Below are 10,212 nucleotides of genomic sequence, written 5' to 3' on the forward strand. Positions count from 1 at the left end.
GACCGCGACCCGCCGCCTGCGGCAGCGTCCTTCCTTCCGTCGCGGGGCTCCGCTGCCGGGCTGCCCGCTGCTGCCGACGGCGTCCCGTGGGCGTGGGGGCTCGCGGGGGCAGCGCGCCCTGAGCCCTCGCCGGCCTGGTGGAAGAGGCCGCCGTCGGCCGCGCCGCCCTTGTGGAAAGAGCCCGCTTTTAGAGAAACCGCCTGGATTTGATCCTGGCAAATCGACAGGGACCGCTTGCGAGGGACAAACGGGGAACGACGACGACGGAGAGGAGCGATCGGGGCGCTCGGGAGCTGGTGTCCGCGCGCGGCTGCTGCAAACTCCCCAGGCCTCGCCGCCAGGGTCGCGGGCTGAAAGAAGACACCAAGTTTATTTATACAGAACAGCATAAAAAGTTGTGTGTAAACATCCGACACATCGACTGATAAGGGAATGACTTCTGGCTGTCGTGGCTTTACTCCGCGCCCGACCGCRGTTGCTCTCGTGGAGGGCTGATGGACGCACTGGAGCTCAAAGCCAAATTTTGGCAAATGCTTAAGACAGCGTGTGCCCGTGGAAGGCACCGAAATGGGGAGGACTCATTGGTAACGCTTCCGGTCTCTTTGCCTGGATTATCAGCTCTGCAGGGGAGAAAGACTTGGTATTTCTAATTCCAGATTGGTCCTGAGTGTCATGGCACTCTGGACATTTTTGAAGAAAATACAGAAATGTTGCCCATAAAATGGTGTGCTGGCTGGCTTTGTGGGYGAGGAAGGCTTTGAGAGGGAGCGAGAAATGCTTAATGCACAGGGAAGTGCCCCGGGGTAAGGCGATACCTAGAACAGTGCTGCCRGGACTGGACCCTCCCAGCAAAATGTGGATCCTACAACTTGCCTATCTTGTGTCCGTCCTGTCTTGCCTCATCCACCTCCGACGTCCCTCCAGTACTGACTGATATTTCTGTGGTCTGAAAGCAGATCTCAGTAATTTCAGTGTTTCTGTTCCTCACACTAATTTCTTGTGTGCCTGCCCTCTAGGTGTATGCAACCCTAAGATAACGGCTAAGTCGTCATGTGCAAATGTCAGAGGCAGGGAGCTTCTGCTAAAGTTAAAACATGCGACTTCATGGTTGGTTTTATGACACTCATTTGGTACTTTTCATTTTTCTCTGCCTTGATCTCTCTGTTCATAAAATKAAGATGGCTCTTTCCAGATCTGATCCATTAAAAAGCATAGTGTATCATTACTTTCAGCTTATCTAAATTAGGGTTTTTTTTTAACAAGGAAACGTAAGCTGAAGGACCGTTTCAGGACTCAGCATTGCTTAAATGACTATGAAATTAGCGCTCTGCACCATTTATTTATTTTTTTTCTACAAAATAAAGGCAATCCTACAATTACTGTGGCCAGCCTGTGATGGCATTTCTCTTTTAAGATAAGCATCACCCAGTTAGGCCCTTCTCTAGAATTACTACTGACACGTATCACTTAACAGTATTGGTCTCTGAAAATGGCAGAAGTCATCAGGACGTCGTGTTTTATGGAAAGCCTGAAATTTCATTGCAAGCCTGAGATTATTCTTCCATTTACACATGACAAATTAACTGCAAGAGTGTGATGGGGAAAGGAAGTCCAGCAGTCGGGGGATGGAAACACCTATGTTGTTGCAAATCAAAATGCAGTTACCATATACTGACAGTGTAGTGCAGTGCTCAATGCCTGGTGGACCGTATTTGAAGATGTCTGGTTGTGAATGTGGAATTGGTCATGTGAAGTGTTGAAATGYTGAGAGTAGGCTTTGGGAGTTTTTCTCCCAGAGAAAAATCCAGTCTTACTAGTATTTAAGCACTTCCTGAAAACAGCTGGATTTCAACAAAAAGAAATTGTAATGAARAATAGAAATGAAGCAGAAGTATAGTTTCCTTTTGTGCTGTTTTTATTTTCATTCTGCAAAGCAAAGCACAGYTTTCTAGCTGAAATTAAATCATGTCCTTTAATTTCAAATTGCCAATTCTTTTTTATTGACCTGTGAAAAAATAAACATTTCTGAAAAAATTGGGGAATGAAACGATTATTCTAGCAACATTTCACAGAAATTAAAAGATTTTGACCTGATGTATTAGCAACAGGCTTATGGAAATCACCCACTGAAACTAAGGGAATTATCCTACTCTGATGCTGAATATTTCTACCCTTGCTACTGTTTAACCAACAGCACCAGAGGAGATAGAAAAATTAAGATTTAAACCAAGTCAGAGACCTAAGAAGGAAGCTATTAAACTRCTTTGTCAAGAAAATATTTTGAGGGGCAGCAAAAGGTTGCTTTGGCAATATATAATACTTTTAACTAAGCCTCCCTGACAGTTTAGCAACAAGAGCTGAAACTTCTCTGAAAGCCTTGGGCGAGAGGACGAGCTTCCCTGCGCTGCTGAGGGGCCTCGGTGCCCGCTGGGCTGTCGAGAGCAGACCGTTCCCGCGCCGCTGCTGGCGGGGCCGACCGCCCTCGCCATTGCTGCGGTAACAACATGGTCAGGACGTGTGGCAGAGGTGTCCGTTACACGTCTCGTGTTTGCCGCCAGCTTCACAATTTTTTCTCGTTTTTTTTCTACTGGCAGAATCGCTGATGCGCTAGCAGCTTTGCTCAGCCACGCGTGAAGCCAGTAGACTATGGAGCTCGCTCCGCTCGTGGGTGCGGAGCTTGAGGCGCGTGCTAGTTGCACCGCCGGCAAAAACCTTGCCATCACTGTAACGAGAGCAGTGCTCAGCCTGCTCGGGATGCTCAGCTGCTGCCCCCTTTGCACCACTGCTCGCATGACCGGGTGTTTGCCATTAAACGAGGTGATTAATGCCTTGGCGAGTTGCTCTCCGGCCTAGCAGGCCAGCGTTTCCTTTCCACGTCTGCCGCTGATTTGAGGAATGCAGCTTTATAGATTTTTACTAATTATCTAATAGGTTTGCAATCTCTCCTTTCAGAACATGGAGTTGGTGTTAATTACTTGCAGATCTTCAGCATGCCATTCTTAGCTGATTCCACTAGTAAGTATGTTTAACACTTGCCTTGGTTTCCTGTACATGAGTCACTTGGCTGGCAAGTGATCCATCTTTGTTACTGTCAAAGTCTTTGAGCTGGAAGAGGACTTTAATCATGTTACTTGGTTCTTCTGAGCGGGGAGAAGAAATGAAATCAAATACTAATGCAATCAAAGAAAATACATTACCTGGCTTTTTTTCACCAGTAAAAAATTGCATGCACTTCAATTTTCCATTTATTTTCACAAAGAACACACTGGAAACATCTATTGAGCCATATAAGTGAAACTGAAACAGAGAAACAAAAACATCTTTTAAAGACGGAAAGAAGGCACTTTCCCAGCTTATGCGTTAATTAAGACCAGTCAAAGAAAACTACTTCAAAGGCAGAAGGAAGCCAGCGGTAAGCAAGACTGCAATGGCTTTTATTAGGATAAAGCAATGACATGCATAGTAGACAAAATCATAGCAGGCATTAATGCAACAATGGCAGTTCAAAGGCTACACTGGAAAAATTGGAGGCAAAACTGAAATTACTGAAAAAAAACATTGTTTCGCTGGCAGATTTGTTAGCAACAATATGGGACAAAGGAACTTGTTTAGCCAAAGAGAACTTCTCAAGAACTGTAAACACTGATGGTTTAAAGATAAAAGCAAAGGCCTTGAGAGCAAGACAGAAGTAGGCAAAAAAATATGCATATTTGGCTTTCCTGAAGGTGAGGAGATTTGCATCCCTGTGAAATAGTTGAGAAAGAAGCTGTTAAATGCCCCAGGTCACTCTCGCACCCTGAGCACCCGCTCTCTGCTCTCCCTCCTAACGAAAGCTGTTGGCACAGCGCTCCATGAATATGCAGCAGCACCAGTGGCTTTTCTGTGCATCCCATCAGCAGAGGCAATCTGGGAATCTGGATTTATTCCTTTTCCTATTCCAAAAAAGCGAAGCACAACCTATGCCATACTAGTAGACTTATAATATTTTACACAATAAAAGCTGGATTTATCTAGCAGCAAAAGACAGGAGTGTTCTGCTCYTTTTTTTTCCTTTCCTTTTTTTATGAGTGCTGTTCAGTCCCAATCACTGCTCCACTTGTCTGAAAAAACAAGTGGTAATTTTCTATTTCTTTTGACTGGCAGGTCAAGCTTTTGAACCTTCCAACTCCCTTAATCTGAGATCAGCAGCAGCTATAAATTTTTTCAAGATAATGATGACTATAAGGAAGTCTCCCATCATCAAGGTAAGTGTCAATCCTTGCTTTATTCCACACTGGCACACAATACAAAGTGAACATGGAGTGAATTAATGATAACACGCAGTTTATTGCTATCAAAAACACCATCCTGGAAGGTGCAGCTGACACTCTGGAGGAAAGCAGTCATTGCTCTCAGGAATGCTCTAGCGTCCAAAGCGTATGAATAAGTATCTGCTGCTAAGTGTTACTTGTGCTTTAGTGCTCTGGCGATTTTATATTCTCATGAAATGTGGATATCAGAGGCCACAGTATTTTCCCTAGATACGCACTGTAACCTCTGTCTCTGAAGAGCACCTTCCTCAGTGCTGTTGATCTGAAGTCATGGAGGGCTGAAAAATGCACCGCATCCACCACATCCTTGATAGTTGTTCTCGTGCTGATGTGAAAAAAACCCCAAACCTGCATCTTGTTGCTAATTTGATAATCATCTGGTTTCAGACTCCCACCACTGATTTCTGTGACTTTCTCTGATGGATTAAACGTTCTTGTAACAGCTGCTGAACTCTTCCTGAGAARGTGCCTCAGTGTCATGCACACGTTAGCTCTTAAACTCACTTCTGATAAATGCAAGATACTAATCTTGTTATAGTTCTCACCAAAATGCATCTCCTCCAGGTTTCGTGCTATTTTTGGAGGCTCTTGTTTTCCACATCCCCTTGACATCCTTCTCTGCATTGTCATCTGGAGAGATTGACTCAGCCTCTTGAACCTATTCACTAGTCTCTACCATACACATTCTGGGATCATTTTAGCTCATTTCCATACCAACATTTCAGAGGCTCCGGTGGAGCTGCCTGCTCATTTTTTCCTACTTCCTTGTCAGTTTGCTAATTTAAATTCAAACATACTTATGGGCATATTACTAGAGTAAATGACATAAACAAACTAGCAGGACTTGCTGCTTGCCAGCAGGTGAACTGCCCTGTACTCAGTTCTTCTCTCCGCAAAGAAAAAATAATGTTTCTACAGTCTATCTCATCAGCTTGGTTAATCTCAATGCAATATTGGGAAAAATAAATTTGATCTTTTCTTGATGAATAAACAATTTAGAGCACTTAAAAAATCTTTTTAGGATACTGGAGAGATTGTGTGGTTGTTAATAGGCTGGTAACATTGGTCAATATGAAAACATTAGCAGAAAAAAAGCCTCATCTGTTAGTCTCGCCTGCAGATGGTCTATCTCATTGCATTAGAACAGCAGATGTGATCACTGGATTGAAGTTTGCTCTGAACTGTTAGCAGTAATACTTTCTGTAATGAAAGATTCAGTGAAAAATTATTATAAATGCATTTGATTGCCTATATTCTTGGCATAGCTCCTGAGAATAAAAGTAGCTCAATGAGGCTATATTTGCATGCTGCTCTGTAAGTACATGCCTGTTTGTTCTGCCTACACTCTAAACCAAATGCTGCTGGTTGCTCAGACTGGTTTTCGTTCAGTGTTTTCCCACTGGAGGCAGAGAAATTGTAAGCTGGGCTGTAAAAGACCACAGTGAAGTGSCCTGAGCTGGGTTGCACCCGGCGCAAGGGCAGCGCTCAGGGCTCTCCCAGGAGAGCTCAGCATCAATATTATACAAGCACAATTCAGACTAGGAAACATCATCTTTCCACTCAAAAGCTCACAAACCTAGCTGACAGCATAAATTATAACTGCTGTGCTCTCTCTGCRTGGACACACGGGGTAGCTCAGGCTCTTGACAAAATTAAATCAAAGACCACTGAGGTAATTTGCTCTCTTGGCAAATCTACTTGGGGATCAGGGAATGTGGGAGAGCACAGATGGGTCAGAAGTGGTGGTGTCACCTGCGATTATCTTTATCACCTTCATTTCTGCTCTGGCTTGACCCACCTGTTCATCCTTGAAGCATCACATTCATGTCTCCTTCACAGCGTGCCTAGCCTGCAGCCGTGATGGAGCCGCCATCCGCATCTGAAGTCAAAACCATGTACTCGTACTCACCAGGGAGAAAGAAAAAAAAAAGTATACACTAAAATATAAACAGTACAATTCCTTCTTCATGGTAAATTTACCTCCCTGGTTGTGTTGGAGGGGGTGTATCTGTGACTCTTGAGTGTTGAGTTACAGTTTTATATGGTTTACAGTTTATATGGTTCAATGTTCCTTGTGCGTGGTGTGTTTATCAGCAGAGCAGTGGCCAGRGGGTGGGAGGAATCAGCTCAGCGTGGGGAGTCGAGTGCTATAACCCCTGAGGCTGCTCCCCTCCAGGTGTAATTTGGCTGTTGATGTCTTGTTGCCTTGTCTTCCCATCCTTTTATCTAAGGTCTCCTTATATACGAAGGAGACCCTCCTTTTTTGGTGTTGCCATTGAGAYGAGCCCTGAAAATTCAGACATTAAAGACTGCTGTGATATCCTGGACTCTCAGAAATGAGGGCACTATTCCTACACGTCCTAGAGCAGAACGATGCAYGCCCAGATAGCCTGTGGTCTTTGTGCAAGACAAAAAGCATGACACTGGCTCCTTCAGGAAAGATGTCACAGCAAAGTGCCAAGCCCTTCCTTCATAGTAGGTAATTGCCTGGGGTGGCAACGTCAGTGATAAAAGTTTGGGTTTTTTGCAGTCCCTGTTCAGACACTAGTTGGACTGAGGGCCTAGAGTCCTCATGAAGAAGCTTCTGGATCCAGCTCTGTGGAAGAAAACTCTATTAATGACTATGTACAATCCTAAGTGCTGTTTTTTCTCCAGCTGCTGTCTCAACAGGGTCCCAGGCTTATGTGCTCTGAGAGAATTCAGTCCCAAGTGATGCCCTGYAGAGACGACCAAAGTCAAAGCAACTTGCAGGATTTGTCAGCTGGGGCAGGGTCTGACCCTCCTGCTCTCCTGGGCTCCCCTGCTGCCACCTGCCTGCATTGGGTCTGGGATTGCTCATTCTCTGCTTGGTCTGATGGACAAAATACAGCCCGTCTGAATGAAGCCAAAATATTTCTGGTCTCCTTCCACGACCCAAGGAGCTGTGATTTGACCATAAGGCATGTGACAATGCAAAAAACAACAACAATGGTTTCTTTCACTCTAATTCTCATGGCAACCATATTGTAACATGCAAAATTTAATTTCTGGGACTGTCTATCTTAAAACACAACAGAATTTAGCTTTCAAAGCCATCCTACTGCAGCTCCCATAGGTTACAACATTKTGTTGCAGCAGTGCTATTAGAGACTCTAGTCTCTAGTTCCCCMAAATTTGTTTCCAGATAACACCTCATTTTAAAAAGGAGGACTGTATTTGACAGGTATTTTACAAGGGGCATATTTGGTAATTCTCTGGGTCTCTGTAGGAGTGTGTGTTCAAGCCTTTAGCTGTTCCCTAGCTCTCAGGTTCCTTCCATTTAACATTTTTAGAGGWGGGATGTTCAGCTTTGCTCACTATATAAAGGCTCTCCAGGGATAACGTGGCACTTTTCTCAGCTGTCAATAACTGTATTGCCTATAGGCTACAATGGTAATTAGATAAAATGCAAAACATGCAATGCACTACACACAAAATAAGAAAATAAAATCTATTTAGCCAGCATCGAYTGGGCTGTGAGTCCCTTTACCCTTCACCGTGGGCGAGGCAGTTGTTATATAAATAGCCCTATTTTTAAGCCTAACTTGGGAACGTGGTTAGTGAAGTATCTCAGGAGGAGGAAGTCCAAGCTAGAGATGATAGGCAGCCACGACAAGGCAATGAAAGCTTTTCATTTGGGACATAYGGCTACTGCAGAGAACTGCGGTGACTTCAGAGCAGACAGAAGAGATGCATAAAGTCATGGGCTGAGGGCAAGCAGCCGAAGGGAAATTGGCAGCGACAATATGACCCCAAGGCCTTTCTCCAGGAGGAATCCATTTACCATCACAACGTCTTCTCGCTGAAGTCCTCACGGTCAAAAAGTCGCAGCTTATTCTACTGTCCATTTCCAGCTCTTCTGTTTCATTTGTAGTCCTGCCATTGATCCAAGGCCTATTCTAAAACCTACTGAAGTCAATGAAATTGGGAAGGAGAATCAGCTTCACATAACCTCTTAACAGCTCGCCTCTAATTAGACTCAGGTTACAGCTCGAGAAGCAGGGCAAGGCAGCTGCCATAGAAAACCAGGGCTGGAGTACACAGTTCATACACTGTTCTTGTCAGGTTGTAACAAAACCAAAAGCATTAGAAGAAAATGCTGACTATCATTATATCAAGGGACTCTGCTGACACATAATCACATTTCCATCTGAAAATGATTCATTCGTTGTTACAAGCAGATTTTAAAATGATTAAATGAAGCGGAGTAGGGACAGCAAACTTAGTCACTTTTTCAGTGTGTGAAAGGGAGTGATTTCCTTAATGTTTTCCAATTTACTTTGCAATGAGAAAACTTAACCTTTTGGGTTACATTGTACTCAGGAGGCCGTGCTCACCTCCTGGCTCTGCCAGGCTTGCCAGGTAGCTCTGACCCAGCCGAGTTAATATCTCCTTTTTCACACCCTTCATCCACTTGTCTCCTTGGCTCAGCGTTCCCCTTGGGCTATGATACAGAACAAGCTTTCTGACGGCATCGTACTTTGCTCTCCTCATCAGCCTCAGTTTTAACTTTTTACTTTCCTGTACCTGTGAGAAGCATCAGAGCAAGCTGCTGCGASCGGTGGCCCCACGTGCCTCAGTGAGGTGAAGATGTCAGTGCATGAGTTGTCTACGTTAGGATGGGCACCTGAAACCTTGGATCAGCACTGGTGTCATGAGTATAACGGTGCTTATTGATCTGGGGGCCCTTCATGCTGGGGAGAGAGAAACAAGCCTTAAAACTGCTGAAATTCTGAAACAGGCCTGGTTTAAAACATATATTTTCTCTGTATTTCTAACCAGCTTGTTTAAATAGCTTCTTGATTGGTATGTTGGCCTTTCTCAGTCTGAGCCGCGCATGTGCCTCTGCCATATCAGAGTCTAGGTGCCAAGGACCTCGGTCCCACAACTCTCAGTAACTAAATGCTCCTATTAAACCGACTTTTAACATCATTCTGTGCCGGAGTAAGGCATAAGACACTTGCTTTCCTATTGGTGTCAGCAGATARATGTGCCAGTGATGTGAGGCAGTCAGATATAGTTATAACAGGACCCAGGGGTAGGATTAAAAAGCTTCAGGTCAATAGTGTCTCCTTAGATATGACTTTGCCCCGCTAGAGAGGTCATCTATGTAGCACCGCCCTGATTTCCTGAGTTGGATATGGTAGGACTTGTACTCCCTGACACACATAAACAAGAAGCACAGCGTGTCTGTTTTGCCATGACTGCCAGGAAGATGCCCCTTGTTAAATTTTAAATTTGAAAATATATCGGGAAGATTTCCCCGACCAATTCTCTCTGGCAGCCCTTGGAGCTCAGAAATACTCCTGCGGAGGATGTGTTTTTCCTTTGTGAGGAATCCGAGTACCCCAAATGAACAGTAATTTTCAAAGTTTTCCCAAGGAAACGGTRTTGTTTGGATACTTTTATGTTGTCAGGTAAGAGATATTTGTGGTTAAGAGTGTMATGTAGCTTTAATAATAAATATCTTTACCGTCCAATCTAGTTTTTAGAAGCTCTAGAGTACCAGTAGCTTATAGACAACAGGAACTAAGGCATAATATAAACCAAGTAAAGTATAATATAACCCAGAGGTTGGAGTTTGTTCCTTGTTCTTGATCCTCCTTCTCACACACACATGCACACAAGCAGCTCCTCTGAGATGGCAATCTACAGATGATGCAAGTCTGCAATAAGCTCTAAGCATAGAAACTAGAATGTTATTTCAAGCCTCAATAGCTAATTTTGGGGCTCATTTATCACACTGCTGATCAAACCACCACCAGTGCCAAGTTAGCACTTAGAAGAGGACATTTGGGTGTGATGGTGATGGCACTAATCTAAGCTTCAACTCAGGTAATATTTTACTAACACAGGTATCAAATGGCCTCCTGAGAAAAACAGG

General features: G+C 44.2%; 1 long non-coding RNA gene across 1 annotated transcript; it reads left to right on the forward strand.

Annotated features, from left to right (window-relative positions):
* Positions 1-6: 6 nt before the first annotated feature.
* Positions 7-5,627, forward strand: LOC146595898 (uncharacterized). Its single transcript, XR_014895835.1, has 3 exons — positions 7-3,725; positions 4,144-4,244; positions 4,875-5,627. It is a non-coding gene; the product is annotated as an uncharacterized LOC146595898 (long non-coding RNA).
* Positions 5,628-10,212: the final 4,585 nt, after the last annotated feature.

The sequence above is a fragment of the Rhea americana genome, unplaced genomic scaffold, assembly GCF_003343005.1.
Source record: "Rhea americana isolate MKP2758 unplaced genomic scaffold, rheAme1 scaffold_211, whole genome shotgun sequence".
Taxonomy (NCBI): Eukaryota; Metazoa; Chordata; class Aves; order Rheiformes; family Rheidae; genus Rhea; species Rhea americana.